Source organism: Oncorhynchus masou, chromosome 22 (genome assembly GCF_036934945.1).
Source record: "Oncorhynchus masou masou isolate Uvic2021 chromosome 22, UVic_Omas_1.1, whole genome shotgun sequence".
Classification (NCBI taxonomy): domain Eukaryota; kingdom Metazoa; phylum Chordata; class Actinopteri; order Salmoniformes; family Salmonidae; genus Oncorhynchus; species Oncorhynchus masou.
The window spans coordinates 10,285,784-10,299,241 of record NC_088233.1 but is presented as its reverse complement, the minus strand read 5'-3'; the positions used below and the strand labels follow the sequence as shown (position 1 = coordinate 10,299,241).

General features: G+C 43.3%; 1 protein-coding gene across 13 annotated transcripts in view; it reads right to left on the bottom strand.

Moving 5' to 3' along the window:
• LOC135509003 (neuronal cell adhesion molecule-like) overlaps window positions 1-13,458 on the bottom strand; it is a 163,730-nt gene that overhangs the window by 98,562 nt on the left and 51,710 nt on the right. For all 13 annotated transcript variants that reach the window (XM_064929271.1, XM_064929275.1, XM_064929279.1 and 10 more), the window contains exon 2: window positions 3,395-3,467. The gene's annotated coding sequence lies outside the window, so the exon portion shown is untranslated. The remainder of the gene's footprint in view (window positions 1-3,394; window positions 3,468-13,458) is intronic.

Here is a 13,458-nt window from a genome sequence, read left to right as displayed (position 1 = left end):
ATTAAATTGTGTTTATAAAACTACAGCAACAAGTTGACATTCTGGGTGGTTCTCCTCCTCTCACCCCCCTGTCCCTGCCAGCTAGCATCAAAAAAACACAAACGCACACAACAATAACACCAAAGCACGTGAGGCGAGGGAACCCCGTAAAACAGAGCCATGGGTGAAGTGAATAGAAACCTCTGCATCGCTTCTATTCATCCCTCGGTACTGAATGCTGCCGCTCACAAAGACCCATTGGTTTACGCCTCACCGTGCTTCAAACTGCTGATTCAGTCCTCACTCTTTGGTCCCCTCTCTCTCTGTTTGTTGACCTCTTTCTCTTTCTGTCTGTCTCTCTTGCTCACTCTGCCCCCCCCCCCCCCACCACTCTCTCTCTCTCTCTCTCTCTCTCTCTCTCTCTCAATTCAATTTCAATTCAAGGGCCTTTATTGGCATGGGAAACATGTGTTAACATTGCCAAAGCAAGTGAAGTAGATAATATACAAAAGGGAAATAAACAATATAAATGAACAGTAAACATTTCACTCACAAAGGTTCCATATGAATAAAGACATTACAAATGTCATATTATGTCTATATACTGTGTCGTACAATGTAAAAATGGTTAAAGTACAAAATAGAAAATAAATCAACATAAATATGGGTTGTATTTAAAATGGTGTTTGTTCTTCACTGGTTGCCATTTTCTTGTGGCAACAGGTCACAACTCTTGCTGCTGTGATGGCACACTGTGGTATTTTACCCAATAGATATGGGAGTTTATCAAAATTGGGTTTGTTTTAAAATTCTTTGTGGATACGTGTAATCTGAAGGAAATATGTGTCTCTATGGTCATACATTGGGCAGGAATGGAAGTGCAGCTCAGTTTCCACCTCATTTTGTGGGCAGTGAGCACATAGCCTGTCTTCCCTTGAGAGCCATGTCTGCCTATGGCAGCCTTTCTCAATAGCAAAACTATGCTCACTGAGTCTGTACATAGGCAAAGCTTTCCTTAAGTTTGGGTCAGTCTCTCTCTCACCCACTCTATCTCTCTCTCTGGCTCTTGTCCCCATTCTGGCCCTCAGCCTCCCCCTCTCTCTCTCTCTCTGTTACTTGTTGTGAATGTGTTGGTCAATACCACTGTGTTACAGGCCAGAGAGGCTGAGTCAACACTTTTGAATGACCACATGACCGCAGAGAGAGAGATAAAAGAGATAGCAATAGATAGAGAGAGAGAGAGAGAGAGAGAGAGAGAAAGTGGAGAAAGAAAGAGTGTGAAGAGACAGAAAGACAGTGAATGTGTCTAGCTGTGAGGGGCTAGATGAGGCTGTGAGGGGCTAGATGAGGCTGTGAGGGGCTAGATGAGGCCAGAGACTGAAACGTCTCTCTCTCTCCATGTGTCCATCAGTTCACCAGGCCATCTCTCTCTGTCAGGCCATCTCTCTCTCTCTCTCTCTCTCTCTCTCTCTCTCTCTCTCTCTCTCTCTCTCTCTCTCTCTCTCTCTCTCTCTCTCTCTCTCTCTCTCTCTCTCTCTCTCTCTCTCTCTCTCTCTCTCTCTCTCTCTCTCTCTCTCTCTCTCTCTCTCTCTCTCTCTCTCTCTCTCTCTCTCTCTCTCTCTCTCTCTCTCTCTCTCTCTCTCTCTCTCTCTCTCTCTCTCTCTCTCTCTCTCTCTCTCTCTCTCTCTCTCTCTCTCTCTCTCTCTCTCTCTCTCTCTCTCTCTCTCTCTCTCTCTCTCTCTCTCTCTCTGCCACTTCATTGTACAGTGCCACTTTATGATAAAATATGAATGCATTCCATTTAGCATGTTGGCAATATCATAGATGGAGAACTCATGTGAGAGAGTAGAAACCTCCCAGACAAGCCTGACAGTCATTTCCATTCACATTAGAAGTTTAATGTTTGAGAGCAAGCCAATAACATTCCAAGTATTTGAGGAAAGAAAGGATGTTGCGTATGAAATGTGGACTGAAAAAATATCCAGCACAAAGAAGCAGGGACGTACAGTACTAGTATGGAACTACAGTACTGTATGTTAACAGTATGGAGCTACAGTACTGTATGTTAACAGTATAGAGCTACAGTACTGTATGATTACAGTATGGAGCTACAGTACTGTATGTTGACAGTGTGGAGCTACAGTACTGTATGTTGAGAGTATGGAACTACAGTACTGTATGCTGACAGTATGGAGCTACAGTACTGTATGTTGACAGTATGGAACTACAGTACTGTATGCTGACAGTATGGAGCTACAGTACTGTATGTTTACAGTATGGAGCTACAGTACTGTATGTTGACAGTGTGGAGCTACAGTACTGTATGTTGACAGTATGGAACTACAGTACTGTATGTTAACAGTATGGAGCTACAGTACTGTATGTTAACAGTATGGAGCTACAGTACTGTATGTTAACAGTATGGAGCTACAGTACTGTATGTTAACAGTATGGAACTACAGTACTGTATGTTAACAGTATGGAGCTACAGTACTGTATGTTAACAGTATGGAGCTACAGTACTGTATGTTAACAGTATGGATCTACAGTACTGTATGTTGACAGTATGGAGCTACAGTACTGTATGTTGACAGTGTGGAGCTACAGTACTGTATGTTGACAGTATGGAACTACAGTACTGTATGTTGACAGTATGGAACTACAGTACTGTATGTTGACAGTATGGAACTACAGTACTGTATGCTGACAGTATGGAGCTACAGTACTGTATGTTGACAGTGTGGAGCTACAGTACTGTATGTTGACAGTATGGAGCTACAGTACTGTATGTTGACAGTGTGGAGCTACAGTACTGTATGTTGACAGTATGGAACTACAGTACTGTATGTTAACAGTATGGAGCTACAGTACTGTATGTTAACAGTATGGAACTACAGTACTGTATGTTAACAGTATGGAGCTACAGTACTGTATGTTAACAGTATGGAACTACAGTACTGTATGTTAACAGTCTGGAGCTACAGTACTGTATGTTAACAGTATGGAGCTACAGTACTGTATGTTAACAGTATGGAGCTACAGTACTGTATGTTAACAGTATGGAGCTACAGTACTGTATGTTGACAGTATGGAGCTACAGTACTGTATGTTGACAGTGTGAAACTACAGTACTGTATGTTGACAGTGTGGAGCTACAATACCGTATGTTGACAGTGTGAAACTACAGTACCGTATGTTGACAGTGTGGAGCTACAATACCGTATGTTGACAGTGTGGAGCTACAATACCGTATGTTGACAGTGTGGAGCTACAATACCGTATGTTGACAGTGTGGAGCTACAATACCGTATGTTGACAGTGTGGAGCTACAATACCGTATGTTGACAGTGTGGAGCTACAGTACTGTATGTTGACAGTGTGGAGCTTTAGGACTGTGTGTTACTGCATAACTTACCGGAGAAGACCCAGTCCACTCCACTCTCCTCTTCAAGAATCTATCCTCCTCTTACTCACTGTTCTTCTTCAACCTGAAAAACAGGTGAAATAAAGATAGTCTTAGATATCAGTATTCATATACCACTAGCTATATGACCTCTTCCCCTTTCCATCAAACAGAACACCGCTTTACCAATCTAGTCTCTTTCCAGAGTGTCACGACTCCTACCGAAGGTGGCTGCCCTTCGTGGGCTTTTCTCCGGACTGTTTGAGTCCCCGTGTTTGGGGCATTTGTTTTGTGTGCACCCTGTGTTTCCTGGGATGGCTTATGTTCGCCGTGTGTGCAATTAAAAGCACTACCCTGTACTCTCTGATTCCTGCGCCTGACTTCGCACCCACTACGCCCAGAGCGATACACAGAGCCGCTGTGAGTCTGACAAACGAGACTATTACCAACCAAATAACAAATCTATTACCCTCCTGGTGATGTTTCACAGTGAAATAGTTTTTCAGCGGTATGCATATTCATGACACAGTTCCGTAATTCCCCTCTCTATATGTCTTGTATATCTGAGGGGGAGGCACTCTCTAGGTCTCATATATCTATAAACCAGTAATCATCTCTCATGTTGTCTGCCTTGGACCCCATCTCAGTCACACCATAGTTTACAGACCAGGGACTGGTTTCCCAAAAGCATCTAAAGCAGAGATGGGCAACTCCAGTCCTCAGGGGCCAGAGTGCTGTCACACTTTTCCTCCATCCCTAGCAAACACAGCTGATTAAACTAATTGTATTCTAAACTGAAGATCACGATTAGTTGATTATTGGAGTCAGGTGTGTTAGCTGGGACTGGGGAAAAGGGGCTGGAGTTGAGGACTGGAGTTGAGGACTGGAGTTGAGGACTGGAGTTGAGGACTGGAGGTGCCCATCCCTGATCTAAAGGCTCAGTTCATCTTAAGCATTTTCCTGTTAGTCTACACCTGTTGCTTACAAAGCATGTGACAAATAACATTGTATTTGATATTGATTTAGAACCATAAAGATGAACTGACTCCTACCATGCAGGGAACAGGATGTTGTTTTTGTCTAGAATACAAAGCGTATATTTTTACACAGTGTAGTACAGCCTAATCTTTCATAAACTATTGAGGTTCCCACTGTGAAATGGATTTGAAACAGTCCAACTGTGCAAGGAAGGAGTGAAAACAGCTCATATCTGAGGTATGTATGTATGTATGTATGTATGTATGTATGTATGTATGTATGTATGTATGTATGTATGTATGTATGTATGTATGTATGTATGTATGTATGTATGTATGTATGTATGTATATGTACATTACAGCCTTATTCTAAAATGGATAAAAACAAATATTTTTTCCTTATCAATCTACACACAATACCCCCCACAAAAAAAAAATATATAATTTAAAAACAGTTTTTCAGAAATGTAATTTAAAAAATATGTATAACAAAATTATATAGACAGGTGTGTGCCTTTCCAAATCATGTCCAATCATTGAATTTACCCCAGGTGGACTCCAGTCAAGTTGTAGAATCATCTGAAGGACGGTCAATGGGAACAGGATGCACCTGCTTATGTAAATAAGGTATTGCTGATTTTTACATTTTCAAAGGAAATGGTTTTCTTTAATTAATTTTAGAGTCAGGCTGTAACATAACAAAATGTGGAAAAACAAGGGGTCTGAAAACTTGGTGTGAGTGTGTGTGTATATGTGTGAGTGTGTGTGTGTGTGTGGTGTGAGTGTGTGTGTATATGTGTGAGTGTGTGTGTGTGTGTGTGTGTGTGGTGTGAGTGTGTGTGTATATGTGTGAGTGTGTGTGTGTGTGGTGTGAGTGTGTGTGTATGTGTGAGTGTGTGTGTGTGTGTGTGTGGTGTGAGTGTGTGTGTATATGTGTGAGTGTGTGTGTGTGTGGTGTGAGTGTGTGTGTGTATGTGTGAGTGTGTGTGTGTGTGTGGTGTGAGTGTGTGTGTGTGTATATGTGTGAGTGTGTGTGTGTGTGGTGTGAGTGTGTGTGTATATGTGTGAGTGTGTGTGTGTGTGGTGTGAGTGTGTGTGTATATGTGTGTGTGTGTATGGGTGTGGTGTGAGTGTGTGTGTATATGTGTGAGTGTGTATGGTGTGTGTGTGTGAGTGTGTATATGTGTGGGGCAAGCTACGTAACCGAAGGCTTTTCTGAGACTCAAGGGCTTCTCTCCAAATAACTTTGTCACGGTAAACACTAAGACACTCACTGGAATCCATATCCAAAATGATTGAAGAAGCCAATCCAATTTTGTTCCAGCAAAGCATATCGATATCAAAGTGCTGCAGAGACCCTGTGGTGATACACCGCCGTTCGTTACGCCCCGGGCAAACATACACTATACTTATACAAAGCTTTGTGGACACCCTTTCAAATGAGTGGATTCGCTTATTTCAGCAACACCCGTTGCTGACAGGTGTATAAAAATTGAGCACACAGCCATGCAATCTCCATAGACAAACTTTGGCAGTAGAATGTCCTTAGTGAGGAGCACAGTGACTTTCAATGTGGCACCGTCATAGGATGCCATCTTCCCAACAAGTCAGTTCATCTGTAAGTGCTGTTATTGTGAAGTGGAAACGTCTAGGAGCAGCTCACCCGCGAAGTGGTAGGCAACAGAAGCTCACAAAACGGGACCGCCTGAGGGCTGAAGCGTGTAGCGTGTAAAAATCGTCTGTCCTCAGATTGCAACACTCACTACTGAGTTCCACACTGCCTCTGGAAGCAACGTCAGCACAATAACTGTTCGTCGGAAGCTTCATGAAATGGGTTTCCAGTCACACACAAGCCTAAGATCACCACAATGCCAAGCGTCACCTGGAGTGATGTAAAGCTCGAGCACTGGAAATGCGTTCACTGGAGTGAAGAATCACAGGTGTCCACATACTTTTGGTCATGTAGTGTAGCTACCCACTGTTTTCTACCACATTTCCATCAGATAAATGGTAATAGGAAAGTAAACATGAAACATTCAGCCTCCTTTGAAAATATATATAATCTACAGTACCTCCTATTGTAGGAAAGCATATGTATTAAATCCTATGAGATTGTTTTACTTTGTCTGTCTTGGCTGTATGAGATACCTTCACGTAGTACTATGTGTGGTAGGTAGGAGCTTATGGATCCACCATTTATAAGTCATGATTATGATTGTCATGGACTCATCTAACCTTCATAAATAATCATATAACAACCTCTGAATCCACTGAACCACGGAATCTCAGAGCTTGAAATAAATATTCAAAATATCACAATTAACCTTTTTTTCTTTGTCATTCTGTCAGGCAGACCAATCGCCCCCTCATACAGACAGGCAGACAGACAGACAGACAGACAGACAGACAGACAGACAGACAGACAGACAGACAGACAGACAGACAGACAGGACAGGACAGTGGGGGAGTGGGTACAAAGGAGGACTAGTGGGCTACAAAATGTTTCATAGGGAGAGGCACAATGCATAGAATACTCCTGTGCCAAAAGCACTCTGTTGGGAAGAGAGTGGTGCTAGCAGCACTTCCAAGGGAGAAACACAATGCCTGGAGTAGTTCAGAGCATAAACCACTCTGTTCCCATTTTAAATCACTCCCCCAAACTGCAACAACATTCTGCCATTATCCTACCAGCATGCAATCACTGTGTGAACTGAATGGCAATAACTAAGACACCACTTTTTTTTGTTCTACATGGGGAATCTGTGTGCCAAAAGCACCCACTCAAACTCTCTCCCACTTCAGTTCTAAACCTCCTAAACACAGCATTACCATATTCCCACCATCCTGCTTTTACACTACCTGCAGAAGAGCAATTACTACGACACAAGCTCTCTCTCTCTCTTTCTCTCTCTACAATTTGAGAATGCATAGTCAACTGCAGTAAGGGTAGTGCCAGAGAGGAAGACAAAGATGCAGAGAGAGGCAGAGAGAGATACAGAAAGAGACAGAGAGAGAGAGAGAGAGACCGAAATATAGAGAGACCGAAAGAGAGAGAGATAGAGAGAGAGAGATAGAGAGGCAGAGAGAGACGCAGAGAGAGAGAGAGAGGACTCAATTTGGCACAACGGCCTGCTATACAAATTGATGGAAAGTGGTGTTGGGGGAAAAACATACGACATTATAAAATCCATGTACACAAACAACAAGTGTGCGTTTAAAATTGGCAGAAAACACACATTTCTCTCCACAGGGCCGTGAGGTGAGACAGGGATGCAGGTTAAGCCCCACCCCCTTCAACATATATATTAACGAATTAGCGAGGGCACTAGAACGGTCTGCAGCACCCGGCCTCTCCTTACTAGGTGAGGCCAGGTGCATCCCTGTAGGCCCTCCCCAACCAAGGAGGGCCTACAGCAGCACCTTACTAGAATCTGTAGTCAAATGTCTACTGGTTGCTGATGGGCACTGATAGTAAATCTCAGTAAGACAAAAATAAGGTAGCCTAGTCAAATAATTAACCGTTATTCTCTCACGGGAATTCCACTAACGGTCTGTATGTAGCCAAATGTAGCTGCTGCTCATGTTGGTATTTGTACTGATGGTGCAAAAGCCATGACAGGGAGACATACTGGAGCAGTAACGCGCGTGAAAGCAGGAAGTAATACATCAAGGGAAAACCTTCACAAAGCTTGCTGTGCCTCTCGCTCCGCCTCTCGCTCGCTGCCTCCCACACGCTCCCTGCCTCTCCGCTCGCACGCACGCACACTCTCTGCCTCTCCACACGCTAGCACGCACGCACGCACGCTCCCTGCCTCTCCGCTCGCTCGCTCGCACGCACGCACGCTCCCTGCCTCTCCGCTCGCTGCCTCTCCGCCTCTCCACTCGCTGCCTCCCGCTTGTCCCGATGCCACTGCAGCATCCACCGAGAGGCTCTTGCTGCCAAGGGAATGCCCAACAGCTTAAAAGGCGTTATGAACTCTACAGTGAAAATTGTTAACTTTGTGAAAGTAAGGCACCTGAACTTTCGTGTGTTTCCTGCATTATGCAATGATATGGGCAGGTTATCATGGGTAAAGTATTGACACATTTTTTAAAATTGAGAGACAAGTTTAACGTTTTCTTTACTGGCCATAATTTTCACTTGTCTGACCGCTTGCATGTTGACGAGTTTTTCACACAACTGGCCTATCTGGGTGATGTTTTGCCTCGCCTGAAGGATCTGAATCTAGGATTACAGGGACTCTCCGCAACTATATTCAATGTGCGGGACAAAACTGGCTATAATTAAGAAGTTGGAGCTCTTCTCTGTCTGCATTAACAAGCACAACACGCAGGTCTTTCCATCATTGTATGATTTTTTTGTGTGCAAATGAACTCAAGCTTACAGACATTGTCAAATGTGATATAGCGAAGCACCTGAGTGAGTTGGGTGCACAATTACACAGGTACTTTCCCAAAATGAATGACACAAACAACTGGATTCGTTATCCCTTTCATGCCCGGCCTCCAGTCCACTTACCGATATCTGAAAAAGAAAGCCTCATCGAAATTGCAACAAGCAGTTCTGTGAAAATGTATTCAGAAGCCATTACCAGATTTCTGGATAGGGCTGTGCTCAGAGTATCCTGCCTTGGCAAATCGCGATGTTAAGACACTGATGCCCTTTGCAACCACGTACCTATGTGAGAGTGGATTCTCGGCTCTCATTAGCATGAAAACTAAATACAGGCACAGACTGTGTGTGGAAAATGATTTAAAACTGAAACTCTCTCCAATACAACCCAACATAGCAGAGTTATGTGCACCTTTCAAGCACACCCTTCTCATTAACCTGTGGTGAATTATTCACAATTTTCGATGAACGAATAAGGTTTTATATGTAAGATGGTTAAATAAAGAGCAAAATGAGTTAATTATTATTATTGTATTATTATTTGTGCCCTGGTTCCTATAAGAGCTCTTTGTCACTTCCCACAAGCCGGGTTGTGACAAAAACTCACACTCATTCTTATGTTTAATAACCCTGGTGCTACGCAGCTGGAGGTTGAATATTTGAAGGGGTATGGTACTATAAAAAATTTGGGAACTAGAACCCCATTGCCCGATACCCGCTAATTATCAAAATCCAGAAAAGAGCTGTTAAATTCTACAACCACCTAAAAGGAAGCAATTCCCAAATCTTCCATAACAAAGCCATCACCTACAGAGAGATGAACCTGGAGAAGAGTCCCCTAAGCAAGCTGGTCCTGGGGCTCTGTTCACAAACACAAATAGACCCCACAGAGCCACAGGACAGCAACACAATTACCCAATCAAATCATGAGTAAACAAAAAGATAATTACTTGACACATTGGAAAGAATTTACAAAAAAAAACAGAGCAAACTAGATGCTATTTGGCCCTTAACAGAGTGTACAAAGTGGCAGAATACCTGACCAATGTAATTAAGGAAATCTTTGACTATGTACAGACTCAGAGAGCAAAGCCCTGCTATTGAGAAAGTCTGCCAAAGGCAGACCTGGTTCTCCAGAGAAAACAGGCTATGTGCTCACTGCCCACAAAATGAGGTGGAAACTGAACTGCACTTACTAACCTCATGCCCAATGTATGACCATAGAGACACATTTTCCTCAGATTACCCATACCCACGAAGAATTCGAAAACAAAACTAATTTTGATAAACTCCCATATCTATTGGGTAAAATACCACAGTGTGCAATAACAGCAGCAAGATTTGTGACCTGTGCCACAAGAAAAGGTCAACCAGTGAAGAACAAACACCATTGTAAATACAACCTATATTTATGTTTAGAGAGAGAGAAAGGTTAGAGAGAGGCAGGCAGAGTGAGAGAGGCAGAGATGTAGAGAGACAGAGGCAGGGAGAGAGACAGAGGCAGAAAGACTGAGAGAGGAATAGAAAGACAGAGAGACAGACGAGATAGACAGAGGAAGAGAGAGACAGCAAAGCAGAGCGAGGCAGAGAGAGACAGAGAAGCAGAGAGAGGGGCAGAGAGAGAGAGAGAGAGAGAGAGAGAGAGACGCCACACTTTCTTAATGAGAGTGTTGTGTTAGTTTTTTTTCAAGGCTGTGTGTTTCCTACAGATGTCGGATCTTCATTTTACCCCTTTCACATTGTATACAAACACAGCTGGAAGCAATATTGGTGTACAATGCACACTGTAATTACATTGTATGTAGGCTACACATAAGTCTCACAGTCTCATGTCAGATTTAGACGTCATCCATGTTTCTCGAACGTCAAATTTCGAAGTTATTAAGAATGTCAAATTAAGGTTAGGTTTTAACTCAGAATGGTTAAGGTTAGGGTTAAGTTTAGGAATTAACTCAGAATGGTTAAGGTATGGGTTAGGTTTTGGGATAAGCTTCAAACCAAAATCTTAAAAAACCTTTATATTGCTGGATTCAAACACACAACCTTCGACACCAGAAGCAGATGCTTACACACATCCGCAACGCTTTAGCAAAAGCTAAACCTACTTGAAGGTAACAGCGCTCACTGTTGCCCCTAGTGGCCGGTTTCCACGTCATCTCACGACGTCCTCAGACATGGATGTCGAATACGGACTTGTATTACGGTGACCTGGCTGAGGTTACATGCACGCTACAGACAGACAGGCAGGCAGGCAGGCAGACACAGACAGACAGACAGACAGACAGACAGACAGGACATTTATTTAAACTTTTATTTATTTCATCACATTCCCAGTGGGTCAGAAGTTTACATACACTCAATTAGTATTTGGTAGCATTGCCTTTAAATTGTTTAACTTGGGTCAAACGTTTTGGGTAGCCTTCCACAAGCTTCCCACAATAAGTTGGGTGAATTTTGGCCCATTCCTCCTGACAGAGCTGGTGTAACTGAGTCAGGTTTGTACGCCTCCTTGCTCACACACGCTTTTTCAGTTCTGCCGCCCACACATTTTCTATAGGATTGAGGTCAGGGCTTCGTGATGGCCACTCCAATACCTCGACTTTGATGTCCTTAAGCCATTTTGCCACAACTTTGGAAGTATGCTTGGGGTCATTGTCCATTTGGAAGACCCATTTGCGACCAAGCTTCAAATTCCTGACTGATGTCTTGAGATGTTGCTTCAATATATCAACATAATTTTCCTTTCCTCATGATGCCATCTATTTTGTGAAATGCACCAGTCCCTCCTGCAGCAAAGCACCACCACAATATGATGCTGCCACCCCCATTGCATCACGGTTGGGATGGTGTTCTTCGGCTTGCAAGCCTCCCCCTTTTTGATCCAAACATAACGATGGTCATTATGGCCAAACAGTTCTATTTTTGTTTCATCAGGCCAGAGGACATTTCTCCAAAAAGTATGATCTTTGTCCCCATGGGCAGTTGCAAACCACAGTCTGGCTTTTTATTGCGGTTTTGGAGCAGTGACTTCTTCCTTGGTGAGCGGCCTTTCAGGTTATGTCGATATATAGGACTCGTTTTACTGTGGATATAGATACTTTTGTACCGGTTTCCTCCAGCATCTTCACAAGGTCCTTTGCTGTTGTTCTGGGATTGATTGGCACTTTTCATACCAAAGTACTTAATCTCTAGGATACAGAACGCATCTCCTTCCTGAGCGGTATAATAGCGGCGTGGTCCCATGGTGTTTATACTTGCATACTATTGTTTGTACAGATGAACGTGGTACCTTCAGGCGTTTGGAAATTGCTCCCAAGGATTAACCAGACTTGTGGAGGTCTCCAATGTTTTTTCTGAGGTCTTGCTGATTTCTTTTGGTTTTCCCATGATGTCAAGCAAAGAGGCAATGAGTTTGAAGGTAGGCCTTGAAATACATCCACAGGTACACCTCCGATTGACTCAAACAATGTCAGAAGCTGCATTAGAGAGCGAGAGAGAGGAGGCTGGTAATGATACTGTGTTAGAGAGAGTGAGGAGGCTGGTAATGATACTGTGTTAGAGAGAGAGAGGAGGCTGGTAATGATACTGTGTTAGAGAGAGAGAGGAGGCTGGTAATGATACTGTGTTAGAGAGAGAGAGGAGGTTGGTAATGATACTGTGTTAGAGAGAGAGGGGAGGCTGGTAATGATACTGTGTTAGAGAGAGAGAGGAGGCTGGTAATGATACTGTGTTAGAGAGAGAGAGGAGGCTGGTAATGATACTGTGTTAGAGAGAGAGAGTGAGAGAGAGGAGGCTGCTAATGATACTGTGTTAGAGAGAGAGAGAGGTATCTGCTTCTTCCCACTGATATTACTTCTCTCATTAGAAACCCTGGAGTCTCAGTGCTGTAGTGTTGCAGACATGCTCTGAGAAGCTTCTAGTGGAAACAAATATATATATCTTGTGTTATTAAGCTACTGCATATTAAACAACGGTTGTCGATTAGTATGGCTGCATGTTGCAGCGATAGGACCTAGGCCTAGTGTGTGTTGCGAGAGAGGAAACGATTTTCATAGAAAACCCTGATCCCCCACATGGAGAGAAAGCGAACTGTTCTTTTTCAGGGACTTACAAAGCTCATTTGAATTTCCTGATCCTGTAGGAAAATGTTCTGCGACAATAGAGTGATCAAGTTAAGAATTGAATCTGCATCAAAGAACAACAGAGAGGAGATGAGATCAGAGTGTGAAGAAGCAGATACCTCTCTCTCTCTAATACAATATCATTACCAGCCTTGTCTCTCTCTCGCTCTAACACCGTATCATGATCAGTCTCCTCTCTCTAACGCAGTATCATTACCAACCTCCCCTCTCTCTCTCTAACACAGTATAATTACCAACCTCCCCTCTCTCTCTCTCTCTCTCTCTCTAACACAGTATCATTACCAACCTCCCTCTCTCTCTCTCTCTCTCTCTCTCTCTCTCTCTCTAAAACAGTATAATTACCAACCTCCCCTCTCTCTCTCTAACACAGTATCATTACCAACCTCCCCTCTCTCTCTCTAACGCAGTATCATTACCAACCTCCCCTCTCTCTCTCTAAAACAGTATCATTACCAACCTTCCCTCTCTCTCTCTAACACAGTATCATTACCAACCTCCCCTCTCTCTCTCTAAAACAGTATCATTACCAACCTCCCCTCTCTCTCTCTAAAACAGTATCATTA